Source organism: Passer domesticus, chromosome 9, assembly GCF_036417665.1.
Source record: "Passer domesticus isolate bPasDom1 chromosome 9, bPasDom1.hap1, whole genome shotgun sequence".
In the NCBI taxonomy this organism is placed as follows: Eukaryota; Metazoa; Chordata; class Aves; order Passeriformes; family Passeridae; genus Passer; species Passer domesticus.
In genome coordinates, this window is record NC_087482.1 from 41614573 (window position 1) to 41625116 (window position 10544).

The following is a 10544-nucleotide window of genomic DNA, read 5'->3' on the forward strand; positions in this document are numbered from 1 at the left end:
TAACTTACCCTTAGTAACAAACAATCATGGATACATTTATTGGAATAGCATCTTCCCGTTCTCCTCCAGCAGCATGTTTCGTTTATCAGTTCCAGTGCTGCAGATTGGGGGATATTTACAGTGACCAAGGCAATTTGGAAGTAATGCTTTTATGTTGCCCATCTTATTACAATTTTACAAGCTTGAATCGCTGGCATTTGGCAAAACAAATAGATGGTTCTGAAAAATGTTAATGAAATGCAAATTAGCCGGGCAGGTATAAGTTATATTTATGTCAGAGGAGTGAGAATTGGTGCATTGCTCAGAAACTGCCCATTGCAGAAGTTCTATTTAATGAAGTTTAAATTTTTTTTAGATTTTGCCTTGCTAATCATGACCTCGGCTGCCTGCACCATGTAATGACAATAATGAATAAACATGCTGTGCTTATGAAGAACTAGAACCTAACAAGCTGATCAATTGTTAATTCTATAAAGTGACTAAAACGTGTCTCCACTATCAATAAGTAAATCAGCTTCTATTTGCAGTACTAATGCACCTTGTACATATCCTCCAGCTATCCTGCCCTTCTCTGTAATAATGTAATTATCAGTTTGGTCATATTTAAGTACAACCTGAATGAGATTTGATGTTATTTTTGTCTTGAGGGTGGAAAAATAGGAGGAAAAATTGTTTGGGTATTTAAAGAGACACAATACATTTGTTTGGAGGACGCAGATTTTCCACTTGCCCTCCAATTAGTTATAGAAAATTATTCGTTTGAAAGCCAATTATTTTACAGCATTATTCTTAAATCATACAGGCTATTATCAGACAGATATTCCAGAGAAGAAGGCCTTTTTATTATTAAAGCCCTTTTGCTCTAAGCCTCTGAAACAAAGACTTTAAACAAAAGACAACAGTGCTCATTAACTATAACAGAAGATGTTTCTTCTGTTTGGGGGGGAAAAAAGCATTTAAAATAAGACTAATTTGGTTTTATTCAGGCTTTATTTTTCCTCTTACATGAGGAAAGCACAGAAGGTAGATCAGATCTTTAGCCACAATACAATTATGTATTTTCCAAATATGCTAATTGCAAAGAGCTGACTGTCTCCTCTACATTTCCAAAAAGATTTAGCTGTAATAGTTTATCATTCATAATAGTTATGAACTTCATAATAGTTTATGAAGAACATGTTCAAGAAAAAGGATGTTCAACACATGCAAAACCCAGGAGTTTTGCTTGAATTATCTCTTTTCCTTCTCATTCCCAGAGCTGTCTGCAAAGACACTGGGAGGAAGCAGCTCCCTGTTCATCCTCCCCAAACCACCCCCACCTCAGTCTGGGGTGCAACCAGTGAGGAAACCTCACCTGGAGCATTTCACAGGCGAGTGATACACTCTGGAGGGTGAGTAATTGTATTTAAAGTGGCTGCACTAATTGTATTTGAAGTGGTTGCCCCTTTTTCAGAGTTATAAACAGGAAGTACTGTTAATGTTTATAGATTCTGTAACTATCCATCTGTTGTTAAACTGAAATATATGTCACAAAAATACATTAGAAACATTGCAAGGAGGAAATGTTCTGGAGGGAAATGCTCTTAAGTGTGTGGATAAGCACAATATACCAATTAATTTGTACCACTTAACCAAGTGTCATTTCTCAGGTGGAAGGTTACACTCATTCTGCCAGAAATTGTCCCACTTCACTCCAGATCCATCTCTCCATGACAATTGGGTGTAGAAAAGGAGGGATAGTCCTTTTTACCTGCTATTCTTTTAAATTAAACAATCAGCACAGGTTTTTAAAAGGTATTTGATCTAACAAACTTTTGTGCTTTCAGTGGTCCCTGAACAGAAACAGATCTGTTAGTAAAAAAAAAAAAAAAAAAACAGAATAATTTCAGCAGCACACCAAAAATACAGGGAGAGTTTAGTATTGAAATAATTATTTTGCCTTTCCTCCTTCAGCCCCAGTTAAGCCCATACACCACATAACTGGCAGGTATTTCCACAGTTAAACTCTTACTCCAATAGTACTTTGCAGTTAAATAACCCAATTTCAATTACTCTGTGATGTGCTTCCAAACAACGAGATTAACTCAGAGGTTCAGAGGCACTGTTTAACTGGGTAGTGTAACAGGAGTGCACACACACCACAACCTCTCTGTATTCCACAAAATAATTATTCCTTTTTGAGGCTCAGCGGCCTGGTTTGTGTGCAGGTCCTCTCACTGCTGTAGATCTGTGTTTGGGGAAATTTTCACAGCACTTGACTTCTAACCACGGTGCTTCAGAGCCACTAAACTGGAATGCTCAGCACAGGCAGTGCCACAGCCCACACCAGACAGCAGGATCAGGCTTTTACACCTGCCTGCATCCAAGCTGGGCCAACTCCAGTTGCATCCCTGTTTTCCTTGGGGAGGAAGCAATGCCCCAGAGCAAGGCAGCCACAACACTTCGGTCATTAAGACTACAAAGATTTCCCTCACACTTCTCTTACTTTTTCTAGGAATAAAGCAAATGGGTGTCCTGAGTACAGCCCTGGCATTGCCACAGACCCTGGCACTGGCCAGAGGAGAAGATAACAGTAAAGAGGAAGAGATGAGCTCTCCTTCCTCCCTAGTAACCCTGTCTGCTGAGCATTTGCCAGGAAATGGGAAGGAAACCAGCAAGGAACATGGGCTCCCAAATGCCCAGTGAAGAGACCATCACCAGCAGCCAGAGCTTCTCTATTTTCTTTTCACAATCATCCTAAAATCATGGAATGGTATGGGCTGAAAGGGACCTTAGAGTTCCAAACCCCAGCCCAGCATGGGCAGGGACACCTTCCACTACCCCAGGGTGCTCCAAGCCCCCTCCAGCCTGGCCTTGGACATTTCCAGGGATGGGGCAGCCACAGGTGCTCTGAGCAACCTGTGCCAGGACTTCACAACCCTTACTGTGAAGAATTTCTTCTCAATATTGAAACTAAACCTGTTCTCTTTCATTTTAAAGCCGTTCCCCCTTTTCCTGTCACTACAAGCCCTTGTAAATTATAGGGAACAGAGTCCCAAAGACCAATTTAAGCAGGGCACATTCACCCCCCTACTTGTGTCATAGAACCATACTTTCACTAAAGAACTCAACCACACCTGTTTAATACTTTAAACATAACAAGAAGTTTCATTTAGGAGTCCAAGCTAACTTAATTTTGCCAGGAAACTGTACTACGGATGCACTACATTAAATTCTGAAATGTGGCATTTCTCTTCCTGTCTCCAACATTATTAGCATCTTACAGTGGCTTGAATTAAAAAAGAAACATTTATTTTATCACCCTGATATCAGCCCGCTGCAATATAACATTTTTGAAACAGGGAAATATCACAGCTTGGCATCATAAATTCAACACAGCAGCAAGATAAATCCTTCCCATTAATGTAAACCACTGTACTTCCCAATATATCTGCATCTGCAACACACTTGTGTTTGCTGATCAGACTATCATAAACACACATAACTCTCAGTGAATAATGGAAGCAGCAGGAAAATCCGAGGGTAACTGCTCTCCAGACTGAGGCAGGCACAGCCTGGTCCTACAAACAGATTCATTCACGCAGGGATGTTCCTGCTTGTGCTCAACAGCAGAAAATGCCATCGTCCTCACCACTGGAATCCACAGAGCACAGCAAAGGACACCGAGGCACTGCCACTCCTTAATTACACATGCACAGAATGGATGCTGCAAGCTTTATTAACTTGCAATTTATATAAATCCCAGAGGTGCACGAGGGAGAGGTTGGGTACCCTATCAATAAAGAATTTGTGGATTTCTCACTGAATACTTAAGGTGACAATGAATTGACACACCAAAAAAAAGGAAGCTCACTCAATTTTGTTGAAAAGAAAAATCACTTAGTCCTTCTTACAACAACTCAATTTCCACCTTTTCCCCTTTACACTGAGATCAACACTCTGAAACTTGCTCCAAATGGGAATTTGGCACGCAGTTTAGGAAATGCAAACACATGAATTAATAACCTGAATTATGCAAATACGAACCTGAAATTTGCAATTTGTTTTAAAAAGCTGAAAGAACTCCTCTTAATTGGTTTATCCATGTCTAGGCATTACTCAAATGATTCTGGTTTAGCAGTTAGCAGCCTCTTGCAAGCTCAGAAAAAAAAAAAAAAAGCGCCTACAAATACTTTAAGAGCTAAAGCACTGAGTTCTGCTCTCTCCTCTGAAAGGAAGAGGTTTCTGCTTCCAGAACCAGAAAGTCCAAGCTGATTCCATGTTCTTCAGCTCAAAGGGATGTAACACATGACTGAGTCATGATCTGCAAGGGGCTGGAGATCAAAAAAGGGGCAAGAGCTCTGCAGTGAGGGTTGAGAAGTAAATTCTTTAACCACCTTTTACCATCCTGTAACACCAAGGGTGAGATTGCTGCTCCTTAATGTATTTATCCTTGTTATACCTCACAGCACATGTAGCACAACTGCTGTGGAAGGAGGGGGAAAACTTGTACTGGTGCTGTGCAGAGGGAAATATCCTTCTAGGAGAAAGACCTGACCCCAGCAGAGTTTTTATTCACAGATGTTGCCTGTAAAGTGTAACTGAAATTGAAACACCACAGAAAGGGGAATAAAAAAAACAGGTCACCTCTGGAGTCACGGAGATACCCAGTGCTACTTTGCCTCATTTGAGCTTTACTCTGGCACAGTTGTACCAAGTCTGAGAAAATCAGCCTTTCAGCTCACAGCCTCTCCAAAATAACTGCTGGAAAATATAAAATAGAGCAAAACGGGTGAAATCTGCAGTCCTTTGTTCCTCCTTACAAGCCTCTTCAGAATAGCAAAGAGGCTTCGGCGGCAGAGGCTGACGGAATCGCCGTCCTTGCGAGCACTCGGGATGCTCTGCAGTCCTTGCGAGCACTCGGGATGCTCTGCAGTCCTTGCGAGCACTCGGGATGCTCTGGCACTGCAGAGCAGCTCAGCCCGGCTGCCTGACCCCAGGTGAGTGTGCTGTGATCTCCTGATCTGCAGGGCTGGCACCGGCTTCAAAGCAGCCGCCTGCCTGATGGTTATCACATTTTCAAAGGGGAAAAGAGATGCTGAAGGAGTTCTACTAGACCTTGAGAAAAGGAGTCCCAGGGCCTTAAACTCTGAGAGAGAGACGAGGAAAATCCAATACCTCGGATGAAAAGTATTTGTATAAGGAGAGATCTTTATTCTGAGTGTGCTTCCAAAATCCAGGACAAAACATTATGCTCAAGATTTTCCTCCAGAGACTGGAATGAGGCTTAGGACTCAAAGGTGTCTTGCTGCTCCATATTCATATTGATAGTGAGTTTTAAAGAATAAAAGATTGGTCTTAAAGAGTTATAAAATATTGATAGTCCAAAGAAAACAATTTTTTTTCACTCACAAATTCAAGTTTTTTTCTAGATTTAGAGCTTATTTTTTCAATGGCCAACCAAGGTAGGTGGAATCACAAAACCTAAATAATTTCAAGATGTCATAAGAAACTTCATTTTATACAAGGCTGAGAATTAATTCCTTTCCATCAAGTATTTTACTATTTACTTCTCCATGTACAATTTTTTCCTAACTGGAGGAGCACTGGCCAAATTCTGCCCTTTTCACTCTCAGCCCAGTCCTTAATTGGGAAGCTTTCCTGAGAGAGGACAGCAGGTGCTGGTCTTCAATTAATAAAAGATTGGCATGGGGAGATCAGGGGCTGCTCCCAAGTACCACCAACCAGTTGCCAATTCAGATCCAATCCAGAGCAATCACATCTGGAAGGCAGCAGAGCTAACACCTGCACCTGAGCTCTGAGACCGGGAGAACTGGTGGGTTCTCAGCAATTTATACAAAATTGCTGAGAATTACCTTGCAGGGAAGTCAAGGTGAATTTTTTTATGCAATTTAAATAATATTCTCTAATCAGCAGAGCTGGAGCAGCCTTCTAAGCAGCTGAGGAAAAGGGCCATGGAATAAGTGGCATGAACCCAGACAATCTCTGCACCCTGGAAAGGCTCTTCAGTGTTGGACTAAAATCTATCACCAAGACTCTTGTTTCCTTTTGCCTGTGTTTTTCTTCAATAATTGGGAGATTTTAGCTATCAGAGTACTTCAAACCTGTACCTTCCACAAGCACTGAAGTCACCAAGACAAATATATCAAACATCAATATGAAACTAGAATGAAAAAAAAAACTGCTACAGCATCATCTAAACATAAGACACTAAGTAATAGCATTTTAAAAAAATCTATTTCACACAGATGAAAATCATTACAGTTCTCTAGAGACCCTCTCTCTCTCTGCAGCTCCCCATGTCATTTCCTAGCTGGTAAAAATGTGCCACAGGATATCAAAAGACGCTTACGTTCTTCTAATTTTAATATTCCTCTAATCCAATAATGGCTTGTTTACTGCTCTCTAATTTAAAGGTAATTCATTAGATGTATCCTGTCACATCTTATTGGCAATGAAGGCATAAGGATCTCACACAGAGCTCTGAGGCATGTCAGTCATATTGCTGATATTCTGTGTGGGTCCCTCAATGCAAAGGGCTATCAATGCAATGGCACTGATAAGGGACTCTGTGTGTGCACCTACATACAAAACAACCAAAAATATTAGAAGACTTCAGGGGTGAAGTCTGGACCCAAAAATTTATTTTTTAACGTTGAGAATTCTAGCAAACAGAAATAGAAGTGATTTGAGTGCAAATATTTGTGATAGTCACAAAAGGGTTTTGCAGAGCCTGTGGGGAAGCCCCTGCCTGACCTGCAGGGGAATTGGATGAGTCTGCAGCAAATGATGAAAGGTAAGGAAACATTAGACAGAAGAGGCAGCCTCAACTCCAAAATGAACATTTCAGGAGCCAGACCATGCCAGGCAACATCTGCTGTGAGTCTCCAAAAGCTGCCCCGAGTTTTTGAGCAGCCCTAAGGCAAAGGGGCAGGAGCTGAGGGCTGCAGACCTGCAGGACCTTGGCAGCACAGAGGCACCGAGGTGAGGGTGAGGGCACAGCAGGAGCCATGGGCACAGCAGGACAAGGCTCTTTCTGCCTCCCCAGCCACGGTCCTCCTCACCCCACGGGGTCTGTGCCCACCTGCCCAGGAGCTGCTCTTCTCCAAGCAATCAGGCAAAGGAAAGCTGTTCACTCCAGGTGAAAGCTGTGTGCTCAAACACGCTGCCCAGGCAGCTCTCCTGCCACCAGGGCTGGGAACCCTTTGGCTCCTTACACCCTGCCAGCAATCAGCTCTCTGTGCCAGGGCACTGATACCCCCATTTTCAATAATCTCTTCCCAAGAAGTGAAACCTTCAACCAACCAGACTAACCACACAGGTGTGGCTGCTAATGAGTTGTTGATTATCTCAGAGGAGGACACAAGGCTGAGAAATGCAGTGACACCGTGCCAGGAAACCTCACCGTTGGCACAGACTGGCCTTATTCCCCAGGAGCACGGCAGGATCACCACTTTGGAAGCCAGTTTGGGTCAGTACGTGTCCAAACCCATCCCCTCATTGGCTGTCGGTGATGTCATGCCCGTGCATTAATCCCCGGTGACTGCAGGTTTAACATCACACGTATCACCCCATCTCTGCTAGCGACAATGACCACGCGCCTTGGAGGAAATTACTCGAGCAGAGAACAAAGCAACTTGTTGAAACAGGCAAAGTCGCGTCTCTTAAGTGATTATTTCCAGCTTTTCTTTTGTCAGAGTGAAGTTGCTGGGGTCAGGAGATGACACGTGTCTCGCTGAAGGAGTGAGTATTGTTAGAGCTCTGTTTTAAAGAAAGTAAATCCTCCCACTCAAGAAGGTGGAAGTGCCAGTGGTGGGAAACCAACTGCTCTGGGAAATGAAAGTATCTCAGGAGCTATAAAATCGGTAGCTGAAATTGTAAACACTTTTTAAAATAAAAAAAAAAAAAAAAGAGGAAAAAAAGAGTGACATTTAAAGAGCAAGCTTGACCCTTTGCTGGCGATATCCCTGGAGTAACGGGAACAGAAAATGAATTTCGCGCACGCACCCCGGTGCAGAGACAGATTGAACTCCAGGACCGATCCTTGGGTGCTCCGGACTGCCGCTCTCCCGGAGCCTGCCCAGCCCCAGGGCTCGCTGCCGGGCTCTGGGCAGCACAAACCCCGCAGGCACGGGGGTACCCGGCCTGGGCATCCCTCTGGCACCATCCCTGGGCAGCAGATAAACCCCTGCCAGCCCCACACTGCGCTCCGAAACACAAGTTCCCTGGCAGCTGGAGCGATGCTGCTCTCCCAGCTGCCTCCCCCCGGCCCCGGCAGCCGCGGGGACCCCCAGACCGGCCCTAGGGCAGCCTCAGCCTCCGCTCCGTGCTCCCGGCACCGAGCAGCATTCCGGAGGCAGCCGCAGCCCAGCCCGGCCCCGCTCCCGCTCACCTGGCCGCCGCCTCGCCCGAGGGGAAAGGGGGAATCAGCGGCGGGGGAGCGGGGACAGCACCCCGCGCTCAGGCTGCCAGCAGGATGCTCGGCACAGGCTCCCGCACGCAGCGGCGCGGCGCCCAAAGTGGCTTTGGAACTCCCCTCCCACTCCTCCTCCTCCTCAGAGCCCGGGAGGAAGCACGGCGTTACGGCTTCGGCGTCTCTCCCAGCTCGGAGAGCATCGGAGCATCCTCCCTGGGCTCTCCGCCGGCCCTGACCCCGCTCCGGGGACGCAGAGCCGGGGCTGCTCGGGCGAGCTGCCCTCTCCTCCTTCCCTCCTCCTCCTCTTTCCCTCTCCCCGTTCCCTCCCTCCGCCCCGGGCTGCTGCCGCCGGGGCAAACCGCGCTGCCTTCCGGGGACAGAGCCCTCGCTCAGCCCGGGCTTTCGATCGCCTGACGGAGTCCTGACCTTATTTCAGCAGCCGAGCGCTCCCTGCTCAGCCGAGGGAAGATGTTTCCTAGCTCGCAGCCGGGCCAGAGTTCGCAGCATCTTTCAGAAGCAGCTGCAACTTGAGAAGGGAGCGGGGGCTGAGGCCGTCACCTCCCCGCTCCTCTTACCGCGTGTCCACAGTCCTGCGGGTAATCAAGAAATCATCATCTTCACAAATTTGGGTTAAATGTTCAGAATGAAAGCTGGTGTTTCCCTGGCTACAAAGTCGGGGTCACTTTGCCTCTCCAGCAGCCACCGGGAAACGGAGCCTCCTCCTTGCTCTCCACTGACTCTGCACAACCTTTATCCCTCCTCCTTACACCCTCAGATCCTCCCGTGGCTCTGCTGCTCACCTAAACAGTGACGTCCAAATAAATGCTTCGGGGGCTGTCAGCATTTAAATACGTGTGGAATCGAGTCTCATTTCTGTGAGAGAGGGCAGTGTCTCACCGTGGGTAACCACAGGGCTCAGTGCAACAGTAGGTTGATCTCGGCTATATTACCTCAATCCTGTTGTGATGCAAATCGTCATCCTCCTGGACAAACATTCCTTTAATTGGAAGAATCACTGAAAAAAATGCCTTGTGGAACAGAGCAAGGTACTTTTATCACAGGAAAACCCTCGCTGGCTACTGTTGTGGAATGGCAAATTGCCTCTCGAGTTGTCTTTGTGCAAGTTCTCTAGTCCACATGTGAAAAACAGTAAAAATCCCAGCAGCTTCCACACCACCGTTCACAGAAAATTAATAATCCAGAAGCAGACTCTCACATCCTGGAAAAAATCACTTATCCTGAAAGAAAGGGTCCAAATCCCCAGCCTTAGCTCTCCCTCATCTCACGTTAGCACAATTCAGCTATGCTCCTTTAATCAGCAGGACTTGAGTATAGTCAAAATAGGAGGGAACAAGCCCACAGCATGAGACCAGTTCTCTCCATCTCATTCCTTACCTGAGGAGCTTCTTTACCTGTCACCTCCTTGCCTACTGCTCCTGACACTTAGCACCCCTCCAGACCCCTAGTGAGCCTAGAAAAGGGGAGAGAGGAAAGGCAGGAGCAGGAAGGAGCTCCAAGGCTGCATTAAGGAATGTGAGAAGCAGATGTGGGTGCAAGGGAGGGAACTGGATGTACTGATGGGAAATGGAAAGATTTAGAGGACAGGAGACACAAATTAGCAGGAGGAAAGGTCTCATCTTCTGCCTGGGGTACAGTTTGTTGAAAGTAGGCTGGTCAGGGCATCAGACAGGGATTATGTAGGATCAACAACCCCCTGATATGTGGATGGAGCAGTTTACCAGCTGTGGGTGCTTTTCCTGGGCTGCTGAGCCACAGGAGACAGCAATTCACAGCTCTCCCTGGCCTGGTGCTGTCCTGTGCTCATAATTCCTTCCCATCCCTTAGCCTGTTTTCCCATCCAGACAGCAGAGGCAGCCCCTTTTCTAGCACTGGGCTGCTGTCAAAACGAATTAAGAGGTCCAAAGAGTACTTTGAAATGCAGATATTATGCTCGCTAGTTTTAATGTCTCCAAAGCGGCCCCCAGATATCTCTAAATCCTCAACATATCCTTGATCAATTCCTGCTTTGCATAGGAGGAAGCCAGGCAGAGGGACAGAGGCTTTAGTCCATCCCTTTTATGTTGTGTTCTGAGGGTCCCCCTGACCTTGCCACGGCTCAGTTTTTGTC

General features: G+C 46.0%; 1 protein-coding gene across 1 annotated transcript in view; it reads right to left on the reverse strand.

Moving 5' to 3' along the window:
- TAFA4 (TAFA chemokine like family member 4) overlaps nt 1-10544 on the reverse strand; it is a 70692-nt gene extending 60148 nt beyond the window's left edge. Inside the window, exon 1 of the mRNA XM_064432996.1 lies at nt 8843-10544. The gene's annotated coding sequence lies outside the window, so the exon portion shown is untranslated. The remainder of the gene's footprint in view (nt 1-8842) is intronic.